This window comes from Lissotriton helveticus, chromosome 6, assembly GCF_964261635.1.
Source record: "Lissotriton helveticus chromosome 6, aLisHel1.1, whole genome shotgun sequence".
Classification (NCBI taxonomy): Eukaryota; Metazoa; Chordata; class Amphibia; order Caudata; family Salamandridae; genus Lissotriton; species Lissotriton helveticus.
The window spans coordinates 1,767,369,078-1,767,381,151 of record NC_136067.1 but is presented as its reverse complement, the minus strand read 5'-3'; positions in this window follow the sequence as shown (position 1 = coordinate 1,767,381,151).

Here is a 12,074-nt window from a genome sequence, read left to right as displayed (position 1 = left end):
TCAGGTATAATGTATGCAGGGTGGGCGTTCCGCCGCATCCAAGCCTCTTAGAAGTGGCAAATTGAAATGTATAAGATTTCAGTGCACCACTTCTAGAATGCTACTGTGTCAATATCTTACACCTGCCATTTCTGATGCAGGCCTTTTCACGTGTGGCTTGCACCCATGTGAAAGGAACATTAGTTGAGTTGCATCATGCTTCTGGCACAACTCCAGCAATGCGTCAGTTTTCCGCTGACAGATACGTCAGTAATACTGACGTATCTGAGATTCCTTGCAACATGATGCTTCATACAGTAAATATGACGCATCCATCAATCCGCAAGGAGGGCACACTGAGAAGTAATGCATAGCTGTTTTCACACAGCAATGCATCACTTCTCATAAATAAGGGCCAATATCTTTAATGTTCAACTGATCAGTGAAACTGCTCCAGCATGACCACCTACAAAAACTTGTGTGATATCGGGAATAATCATAATTCTGTATAAGACACTATAATATCCAGCTCACAATTCCTATGTCCCACAAAGAAATGAACGGCACTCACGGGGCTTTGTTTTTCGGCAGCAGTTTTATTCAAACAGACACGTTTCGGATAGGGTTTCCTTCGTCAGTGTTGTTACAAGTATACATTCGCGGCCGCCATTTTAAAGGAAGCACATTGCATATGGTGATCAACAAGGGACTAACGCGCCAGCCGTTTTCGCGGGCGCCATCTTTAAGAAGAAAAACATATGGAGTTTGTACATAGTAGCATCATTGGTGGAAATCAGTTACAATACCGACATCTCGCCAAAACATTTTAAGGGATGCAATTAGTTTTGTACGTAATCTCGCCGTGGATCGGCAATTGCAACCTTTTTAAGCCGGTTGCCAAGGCTGATTCCCTTGCTTTCCATACCATTTTTGCCATGTATCGGCTTTAAAATCATGCTTCCCCTAATCTGCTTACAGAAAAAGAAAGAGAAACTATATTCATTATACCAATATATAAAGAACATTCATATATATACAGTGAATTTTGATTTCATCATTAATTACCAATTTTCATTTCATCCTTATTTACCAAGGTGGACTGCCATCTCCTCCCCACTGTTCAAACCATTCGGTGACTTGGTCCCCATGTCAAGGATATAGCGAGACTCTAATCTCCTTAATTTTAGAACTCTATCCCCACCTCTCACCTGTGAGGGTACACAATCTAAGCTAAAATATTTTAACAGATCCCTGTTACTGTTGTGTTTTACTGAAAAATGCCGCGCCACTGGGTAACTGAAATCCTTTTTGGTAATTGCGCGCATATGTTCTAACACTCTTAGTTTTACCATATTTATGGTGCTCCCTATGTAATTTAACCCACAGGGGCATGTAAGGCAATATACTGCATGAGTGGTCTGGCATGTCATGAACTTATTGATCTTTTTGTCTGTCTTCAAACCTTTAATCTTGTAGGTCAAACCCTTTTACTTGACGTGCAAGCCTTGCATTTTCCACAAGGAAAAAATCCCCTCACATCTTTTAGAGTGCCTTTTCTAGGCATGGGACTATCAAGATGACTATGTACCAGATTATCTCTCAGTGAGCGGGCTTTTCTATAGGTGATTAATGGACCCGCTGGGATATCATTTGCTATTATTGTATCAGTTTTCAGTATGTGCCAGTTTTTCTTCATGATGTTTCTTAGTGTGTTAGCTTCATTGGAGTAGGTGGTAATCATTCTAAATTTTTAATTAGACTCCTTCTTCGATTTTCCTTGTTTCAGTAATGCGTTCCTATTTCGATTTTTAACTCTATTTAGGGTGCTTTCTAGGAGTCCTACGCTATACCCCCTGGCCAAGAATCGTTCAAAGCTGCCGTTAACTGCCTTATCAAAGTCACCCTCCCTTGGTCAATTCCTTTTTATCCTCACAAACTCCCCGTACGGAATGCTGTTTTTTTAGTTTCTGAGGATGCCCACTGGACGCATGAATCGTGCTGTTCCCAGCAGTGGGTTTTCTAAAAAGAGAGGTGTTGATTTTCCCATGTTCAATGTCCAAACTCAGGTCCAGGTAGCTAGCTGCCACCAAGCTTACCTCCCCGAGAAATGGAGATTGACATCATTATTGTTTAGGACTTGTATATACTCTTCTGCCTCATGTTTTGGACCATTCCATACTATAAACAGGTCATCAATGTACCTGTGCCATGCCACTACCTTATTGGTCCACCTCTCATTCGACGGGGACCAGGCCACCTGCTCTTCCCACCAGCCTACGAACAAGTTCGCGTAGCTGGGGGCAAAGTAGGTGCCCATCGCGGTCCCCGATATCTGCCTATACAAGCCACCCTGAAAGGTAAAGATGTTATTTCGTAGGCAGAATTCAATTAATTCAAGTAGCATGGAATTATGTGTGGAAAATCGCAAAGATCTTTTTTCCAAAAAGTACTTCACAGCTTTGAGGCCAGAAACATGGTTAATACAGGTGTACAGACTTGTGATATCGAGTACCACCAAACAATATGAGGTTTGCCATTCTATTTGTTCTATACGACCTGTAAAGACACTATAATATGTGCATTAATTAAATGCATGTTTTACTTGTCAACTCTCTCTCTTTTTAAGAGGGTCACTTTGACTAATAAAATGTTATTTCACATCGTTTGTCAAAGGTGTCCTTCTTAGAGCACTCATGACATTGTATCCATTTTTTTAGATCACCACATTTCTCCCTAGTTGCCCTCAATTCTCAGTACACTTGCACTAGTGCTTGGAACAGAAATGTTTTAAGGCATGGGCAAAGTAGGCCCTGGCTAAGGGCCCCAGGCTTTCAAGGAGCCTCCTGAAAGTGCCACCTCTGTTTTGTACATAGTCTTGTGTTGATGACCTTGAATAATTCTAGATTGTTTTAACTATCATTTTCCCTTAATTTATTTTAGTGTGAGTGATGTATGGGTGTCTATCACTGACATTTTGCAGAGAAATGTTTGTTTTTCAAAACCATGCAACATCTATTAAAAAAACCAGGATCTGACATTTGAGAAATGGAAAGGGGGTCTAAAAGATTTTTTTGCAATATTATTAATGAGCTGTTGCTACATTCTAATTCCAAAGAAACACTTCAATATCACTGCATATTATATGTAAACAGATTTATAATTTGGACCACTGTGCATGTGCAGTGGGCACAGAGGGCATGAAAGAGCTGAAACTAGATCATAAATTCAAAGCTGGTTCGAACAGCGGCCCCCAAAATATCTTTGGCCCAGGGCCCCCCAAATCCTTAAGATCTGCCTGGAAGAGGACTTAGGATGGTATAAGTTGTGTATAAGCAAACAACAACATCATCTGAGACCCTAGCTACACTGACTCAGGGAGCCCAACACTGACAGGAAGAAACTGACATTAACAATAGAAAATAAACAATGACAAAAAGGCACTGACAACAGGACACCAACACCGTCCCTGGAACACTACCACAGGACTCGCAACACTGAAAGTGGGACATTGCCACTAGTACAGTGACAAACAGGCACTGACACTACAGCAACAACACAAGGGCACTGACACAGAAGCAATGTCAAATGGATACTGCCATGAGAATACTGAGTAGGGAAAACGACACTGACACTAGGAATTGGCATGCAGGATACTGAAACATTAGCACCAATATTGAAAAAGGGAATAGCCACACTGGAACACTAATATGGAGCACAACCATTAATGTTGGGGCACTGACACAGGAATTCAAGGACACGAGGATACTGACTCAAAGATAGTGACACAAGGACACAATACTAGAACAGTGACACTAAATTTGCAGATGTTATGTACATTGTCTATAGCACTCCATGACAACTATTTAATGTCACCATGTACACAGATATTGACATGAGAATAATGTATTGCAAGGAGAAGCTTTAGTTTTTCTCACATATTTTTAGTGAGAAGCACAACTTATTTGAAACGTATTACTGCAACTCGCACGATTTGGGCTCAGTCTCTACCTTGCATTAATAAAGTACTGCTTGCATTTAAAACTTCACTGGTAGCTAAAGTGTGCACCATATAGATTTTTCCATACTGAATGAGACTTGTTTCCAGTTTCAGTATCATAGTGTTTCTATTTGCAGAGCAGTATCCTGGACTATGTTATCATTAAGGTGATCAGTGATGCCATCAATTACGTCATGTGAGATGTCATCAGTGATATCATTAATGATGTCAGAGATTAATGCGGTAATTTAACATACCACATATATATCAATATATTTATATAAGTCCTTAAAGGAAAACAGGATGCATTTAAAAAAGAAAAATCTAACATTTCTGTTAAATTTTTTGAGAGCAGGCAGTGGTCATTATGACCACTGCCTGCTCCTAATTTTTTTTTGCTGACAGTCACAAAGGGGAAGGGGTAAACTGCAAGTGTTTTGCACTGCAATTGCAGTTGCAAAACAATTGTACATAGAAGTGCTACTTGCTATTAGGAAGGTACGCCCTTGGCACGCCCCTTCCTAATAGCAAGTCCCAAACCCTATTTTGCAAGTCTGTAATAGGTTGCCAACTCACAAAATAGGGTTTGTACATTACACTGACCCATTTTGCGGTTGCAAACGTGCCTATTTCTAATTTGTGACCACAAAAAACGTGCTTACATCTGGCACCTAGATGGTAGTAGCATGACAGGGAGCCCATGATAAATAAGAATTTAAGTTGATGTTTAATGGATGGCAAACATATATCATGTAATAAAATATCTTTTGAATATGTCTGATTCATTATATTGATTATTTAATGAGTTATACCTGTCTGAAAGTGAGTGGGGGAGCATTGTTTTCCTTGTGCTTTAATTGCTGTTTCCCCCTGGTGTTGTCTTATCCTATTTTTAAGTTACAGGGGCCCTCTTGTGTCTGGAACTTGGCCACAGTGTAGCCTCCAGGCTGGCAACTCAAACACCATTGTCGCAGCTGAGATCACAGATCCAACAGGCAGGTTGAGAGAGGATGCATTTAGAAAAATTAAAAATGTAAATCAGGGAGAATTGACTTGAAATGGTCTAGGTATGGGAGGGTAGTGTACATCTAATTACTGTATGGTACTGCACTAACACAAGTCCTATCCTCGCCGCTGATCACCAATGTTAGAAATTGGGTGCTGGTTGGCAGAGATATGCACCTTGTCCAAGCAGTACCCACAATTCTATTCAGGGTAAGTCACAACACACTCTAAATTAACCTGTATAATTCCCCTGGCAGCTTGCCATAGAGCAGCCAGACTTAACTTGGGCAATGTGTAAATCATTTGTGGAAAACTTCAAACAATGACACAAGGAAAACAACACAAAAAGACTCCTCAACAGGGTAGAACAATAGAGCATAATGTTATGAGTAAAATGACAAAAATCCAATAAGTAAAACCAGAGTTATTAATTTTTAAAGAAGTGCTAAGAAGCATAAAGCGCCAACTGCGCTAGACTGCATCAATTCCAAAGTTTCAGACCAGATGCTATAAAGCGCGTGGTGGATACAGGGACCAGCCTTAGCCCGCTGAAAAGTGCCTTGGTTGTTTCGTTGTCGTTAGGTGTGGGCAATGGCCAGCAATGCGGAGAATCCCAATCGAAAATGGTGGACGCATCCTCTCGCGAGGGTAGGCGCGTCCCCGACGGCATTGCGAATGGAGCCAGTGCATTAAGAACAGCGCTGGCATAACGCTGACCAACTGGAGGAGATAACACGTATAGGTCCCTGAATATTGGTAAGGAGAGGGGGGGCCTTGATTGCAATACCGAGGTACTTCTAGCAGAGGCGGGATAGCGGCAGAGAGCATTGCCGGCATACTCGCATACCCCGAAGGTCTGTAACTCAAAGAAATGTTTTTTTTTTATATGTCATTTGCAGTCAGAAAATGCCAGGAGACTTGGGGCGACCCACAGGAGGGCTTCATCCTATTTTTTTAATGTAATGTAATGTAATCCCGCATTTCTATAGCGCTCTATCACTCCAGGGAGCATCTTGGCGCTTTGGATCAAAGAACGATGTAGAGGTGATCCGCAACTGTACTATCCAGAGGCCTCAACCTTCATACCAGTGATTTACACACTGTGTCCGTGAGGTTGTAAATCCAGGTCTTAAGGGATTTCCTGAAACACTGTTCTGATGGGATCTGACGGAGATGGGGGGGAAATTTGTTCCAGGCCCTAGAGCCAATCACTGTCAGGGATTTCCCTCCTTTTGTGGCTAGACTGAATTTAGGGATAGTGAGCAGGTTAGCTGTGGAGGACCTGTGGTTTCGTGATGGACGGTAGCGAGTAAAGCCTTTCTGGAGATAATTCGGGCCATACGAATGAAAGGCCCTGAAGGTGATGATTAGGACTTTGAACAAAATGCGTTTATGAATGGGAAGCCAATGAAGGGCATCTAACGCAGCAGAGGCAGAAGACTTCCTGGGCCATCTGAGCACCAGACAGGCGGCAGCATGCTGGGCTATCTGTAGCTTGTGGAGGACGGCTTTATTCGACCCTGCATACAGGCTGTTACAATAGTCCAGTCTAGATGTTATTAGAGCGACAACCACCGTACGTCTTGCTGCCAGGGGAAGGAGATCAAAGAATTTTCTCAGGCCCTTTATGATATTAAAACAAGTACCTGCCACTGCCAACGCTTGTTGTTTGAATGATAGGGAATCATCAAACTTGATCCCTAGGTTGCGTGCTGCACTAATTGTGTTCAGGGGGGCTTCCGCATCATCAGGCCACCATTGCTTGGGAGAGAAGAAATTATTAAGTCCAAATGGCAGGATCTCTGTTTTTTCTGAATTACATTTCAGGTGATTGTTTCTCATCCAGTTGAAAACGGCCGATAGGCAATTTTTGAGATTTTGTTATGCATTTTCCATGTCCTTATCGAGAACCAAAATCAGGTGCGTATCATCCGCATACGCAATAGTGCTGATCTGAAAGGATGAAATCAAATTTATCAGGGGAACCATATAGAGATTAAAAAGCATCAGGCTCAGACTGGAGCCTTGTGGTACCCCAGTCGTCAGCGCTTTTTCCCCAGAACAAAATTGTCCTAGGGTTGTCACCTGCCGTCTATGCGTCAAGAAGTTCTTTAGCCACTCCAACACGGTACCTCCTATCCCAGATGTTACCAAACGATGCAAGAGGATAGCATGAGACACCGTATCGAAGGCTGCAGATAAATCTAAAAGGATCAGGACAGCCTTCTTGCCCTGATCCATTGCAGCCCGTAAAGTTTCCGTTGTAAACAGGAGAGCGGACTCTGTAGAATGCTGGGCTCTAAAGCCCGCTTGATTGGTGTGCAATATATTTTTTCCTTCCAAGAACTCTGTAAGCTGCCTATTTGCAAATGTTTCAGCTAATTTGCAAAGTACTGGGAGGAGTGATATGGGGCGTAGATTAGAAAGGGTCATAGGATCTGAAACCTGCTTCTTCTGAAGGGGTTTTACCGCTGCGAGTTTCCATTCTGGTGGAATCTCCTCTTAACGGAGTGAGGAGTTAATGATGCTATTTATGATGGGATTTGCCGTATCTATCATGGCCTGCAACATGGCCGGGGGACAGGGATCGAAAGGAGATCCTGATTTAATTGAGGATATGGTTTGATGGGATTCCTCCAGGCTAATTGGACAAAAAGTCAACATACTAGCCTTTTTGCTGTCCATCATCAAGACCTCATCAGAGGCAGATGATTCAAAGGGCGGAAAATCTTTAGTGATATCCTGTACCTTATGCTCAGAAAAATTGGCTATAGAGTTACACAGCATCTGAGATGGTGGGATTTCCTGTGTAAGTATTTTGGGATTCCTAAAGATGTTTATAATTCTAAAAAAACTCCTTCTGTTTGTTTTTAGTAGCTTCAATGGCAGCTGTGTAGAAGTCCGCCTTTGCACACCTGATAAGGGCATGATATTTTCTCCTAGCCATTTTATAGAGACCTAGTTCCCTGATGTCATAGTTACGACGCCATCTTCGCTCAAGTGTTCTCACTTCACTTTGCTTTTCTTTCAAGGTCCTAGAGAACCAAGATGCAGATTTTTTCTTGCAGCGGGGTCTGGTATCTGGACTTAAGGGATCCATACTTTTGCCGATTTCACCGATCCATTCCCCAAATTGCAGATTGTCTGTCATTATATTCCCCGTCAGGGTGGGTATGTTTTCCTTAACCCATCTTGAGAAATCAGGGTGTTCTATAATTTTTTTCCAGCAGGGTTTATTCGCCCGGCTGGTAGTCACAGCGCTCTTTCCTGCGACCATGCTTTCTACTAAAAAGTTGAAGACAATGAATTTATGGTCTGACCAGGTTTGCGTCAAAGGGGGCTCAACTTTGATTATGTCAAAGTTCGAACTTATACAGTCTAGTATACGGCCAGCTTTATGACTGGTATCTAAGGTGAGGAGAGGAGTTAGCCCAAGGACATTCAAGATGTCTCTAAACAGGTTACCCCATGGTCAGTGATGTCATCCAAGTGGAGATTCAGGTCTCCTAATAGCATAAAGTTTGCGAACCAAATTACTAAGCACTTCCCCAATGCTTTCCAAGAACTGATTTTTCTGACCGGGTGGGCGGTAGATTAGGGCTTCCGTAAAGGTAAAGAAATCATGGACCTGGAGACAGAAGCCAATTCTTTCTGCTCCTTTAATGTCTGCTAGCTCTGTAATAGAGCATGTCATGGTATCCCGATAAATAATCGCAAGTCCTCCACCACGTTGTTCCTGCCTATCCATCCTTTGGATTAGATAGCCTGGTGGGAGAGCGTGCACAATATCTGGGTTGCTCCACTCTTTTAGCCATGTCTCGGTGATGAAGAGACAGTCAAGTTTCCCCTCTGTTATTAGGTCATAAATGTGTAGTGCATTTTTGCACATTGATCTTGCATTTATGAGTAACCCGATAATATTCCTAGGTACCCCTTTTCCCTTTATTCGTTGGTAGGGCTCTAATACCTGTTTGCATTGGTAACAGCTAATTGGCCCTACCCAAGTATCCACATTCAAGCTCTGATGACAGAGATTAGGCTGTTTATTGAGTGATAATATCAAATCTCTAGTGAGATGATGGTTGCGATTTGGCTGTGCAACATGTCCTGCTCTTGGCCCGGTCGCGGCACGGACGGGCACAGACGGGCTGGACTTTGGCTTGACTTCGGCACGACAGAGGCGCGCCCGCTGATCGCGTCCGCTGCACGGAGGCATGCCCGTATGCCTTTATACTGGCGGCTGGACCGCTACCAGTTATCTCCCCCTAAGATTGCCGCTCCGTAGTTCAGCCGCCTCAGTATCCCTCGGACTCAGCACCTAACTCGGCTGAGTGCAGAATGACTGCGGGGTAGGTGGTTTTAAAAATACGGCGATTTAACAAAGTGAAACAAGGGATTTAAAAAATTAGGCATGCAGAGATTTAGCAGAATACACAAAGTATTTTACAAATCAGGCAACAGTACAACTGCCGGCTGGTAGGAGTCACCTTGGCATCGTAGGGGTAAATATGATAAGTCTTGTGCTTTTTTCTATACAGTTGGTGTGTCTAAACTGCATTCAGTTTTTATGGACACTTTGTAATGATATTATATATTTGTGTTCTTTTGACAGTCGTGAAGAATGGTGTGTCCAGCATTGCTGCAGTGGCAAGAAAAGTAATGCCCTGAAGAAATTGCCTAAAGTACACAAGGCAATGAAACATGTTGGCTTGTGGTTTGTGGTTATATAAATAATAGCCACTCCCTGCTTTTTAAATAGATAGGCTGCACGAAGAAGAAAAATTAAAGGTCGCAAATACGTGCAATTCCCTATCTCGTCGCATTACACTGTCTGTCTGTTGTTTGTTTTGCACTATTTTCCACTGCACTTTAATTGCACTTACACTTCTATGTTATTTGGACACATTTCTTTAAAGCTTGATGACTGCCGATGATGAGAACAGGGCTTTCCTGGTGAGTACATACCAGGTTCCCCGTTGGTGGTTCGCCCGTTAGGTGTCATCTTGCTTTTTCAAATTTTTTCACCTTATACATTGTTGTTTTTTGTCCATTAATCACAACTGTCTCAGAAGGGTAGAGGCCTTTTAAAATTGGCGTGGTAACGATGTACTTTCTACCCCACTGATCTGCAGGGAAGGGGAGATAGTTGTAAATCAGTGCAACACGTAGTATAACAGTTTAAGAAAGTATAAAACACACCCGAAGCGGACCAGGTCATTGTTGGTTGTATGCTTCGTCGTCAAAGACAAGACGCGAGGGGCAGAGGAGGCGATTCATTGACCCATAGAGTGAAGGCGATACATCAACTTTGAGCCGTGCAACGTTGAAGACAAGTCGGGAATGGTTTTGCAGTTGGCGATGTATTGGATTTGATCCTCACAACAGTGGCGATACTTCCGCAGTTGTAGAGCTGCGCCAGATCCAAGCTGCTGCCTCGACAGGGTTGGGTGGATTCTGCTGGGACAATACTTTAACCCACTTTCATGGGCCCAGAACTGGATTGGCACCACTTGGCAGAGCTGACTCACAGATGGCAGAGTCCCAGTGCTGAGGCAGGTGAGTTAGAAGTCTTTGATGTCCCTGAGACTTCAGAACAGTAGGCAAGCCTCGTAGCCCTTCTTCCTGGCAGAGCATCCACAGGTCCAGAGGTGGTAGGGTCGGAAGTCCAGTTCTTATACCCAATGGTGCATTTGAAGTAGAGGAGACTTCATAGAAGGGCTTTGAAGTGCAGAGGTACTCCCTTCCTGCCCTAGTTCTAGAATTACTACAGGGGGTTAAGAAGTCCTTTGTGTGGAGACAGGATACAGCCTATTCAGGTGTAAGTGTAAGGCTGTACCCAGCTCTTACTCCCATCCTGCCCATGATGATGCATCAGGACGTGGATGGCCCATCACCTCATGCCGAAGCTCCCTTTGTGTGTGGCTGTGTAGAGGGAATGCACAAAGTCCAGCTGTCAGGCACCCCAGATGTGTATTGGAAACAGGCTGCAGGCACACAGGGCTTAGAGCAGACAAATTACATATTTTTAAAAGTAAAAAGAACAATTGATGAACAGAATGTTGAACAATGTCAAACAGTTGCCCCAGTACAAAGATCTGGATCTAAATCCATCATTTCTTTGCTCCCCATGCTATTCCAGTTTAAATCCAACCCTATGCAAATCAGTCTTGACTCTGCTCCCAATGAGAACAGTCCAGCCCGAACTTCCAAGCCAGGTCTGCCCTGGATTGGAAACATGCATCCTAGGACCAGTTTCGGGATTTCACCCCTCATCAGCCAGGCTAGCTTGACTCCAGTGGCATGGAGAGCACGGGACCAACGTATGGGCATACCCGTCCCTCTTGGAGTGACAAATGCAAACAGAACTATTGATGGACAGAATGTTCAACAATGTCAAACATTCACCCCAGTACAGAGATCTGGGCCTAAATCCATCGTGTTTTTGCTCCCCATGCCATTACAGCGTAAACCCAGCCATATGCAAATCAGTCTTGACCCTGATCCCATTGGGGACAGTCCAGCCCAAACTGCCAGACCAGGTCCTCCCTGGACTGGAAACAAGCATCCTAGGACCAATTTCAGGGTTTCACCCCTCATCAGCCAGGATAGCTTGACTCCAGTGGCATGGAGAGCACATGACCCACGTCTGGGAATACCTGTTCCAATCGGGTGACAAATACAAAAAGAACAATTAATGGACAGAAAGTTGAACAATGTCAAATATTCAACCCAGGTGGAGCCCTGAAACCGGTCCCAAGATGCTTGTTTCCAGTCCAGGGAGGACCTGGCTTTGCAGTTCTGGCTGGACTGTTCCCGTGAGGCACAGGATCAAGGCTGATTTGCATATGGCTGTGTCTAAACTGGGGTGGCGTGGTGAGCAAAAGAACGATGGATTAAACCCAGATCTTTGTGACTGGGGTGAATATTTGCATTGTACAACATTCCGTCCATCATTTGTTGCATTTGTTTTTATCTTTTTAAAAGTGGCATTTAAAACATTGTAATGATAAATTCAACTTTATCATTAAAGAGGACAAGATGGTGTCCGCTTGAAGCTGCTACTCACCCCTCTCCCCTTATGACCTGGCCCTCC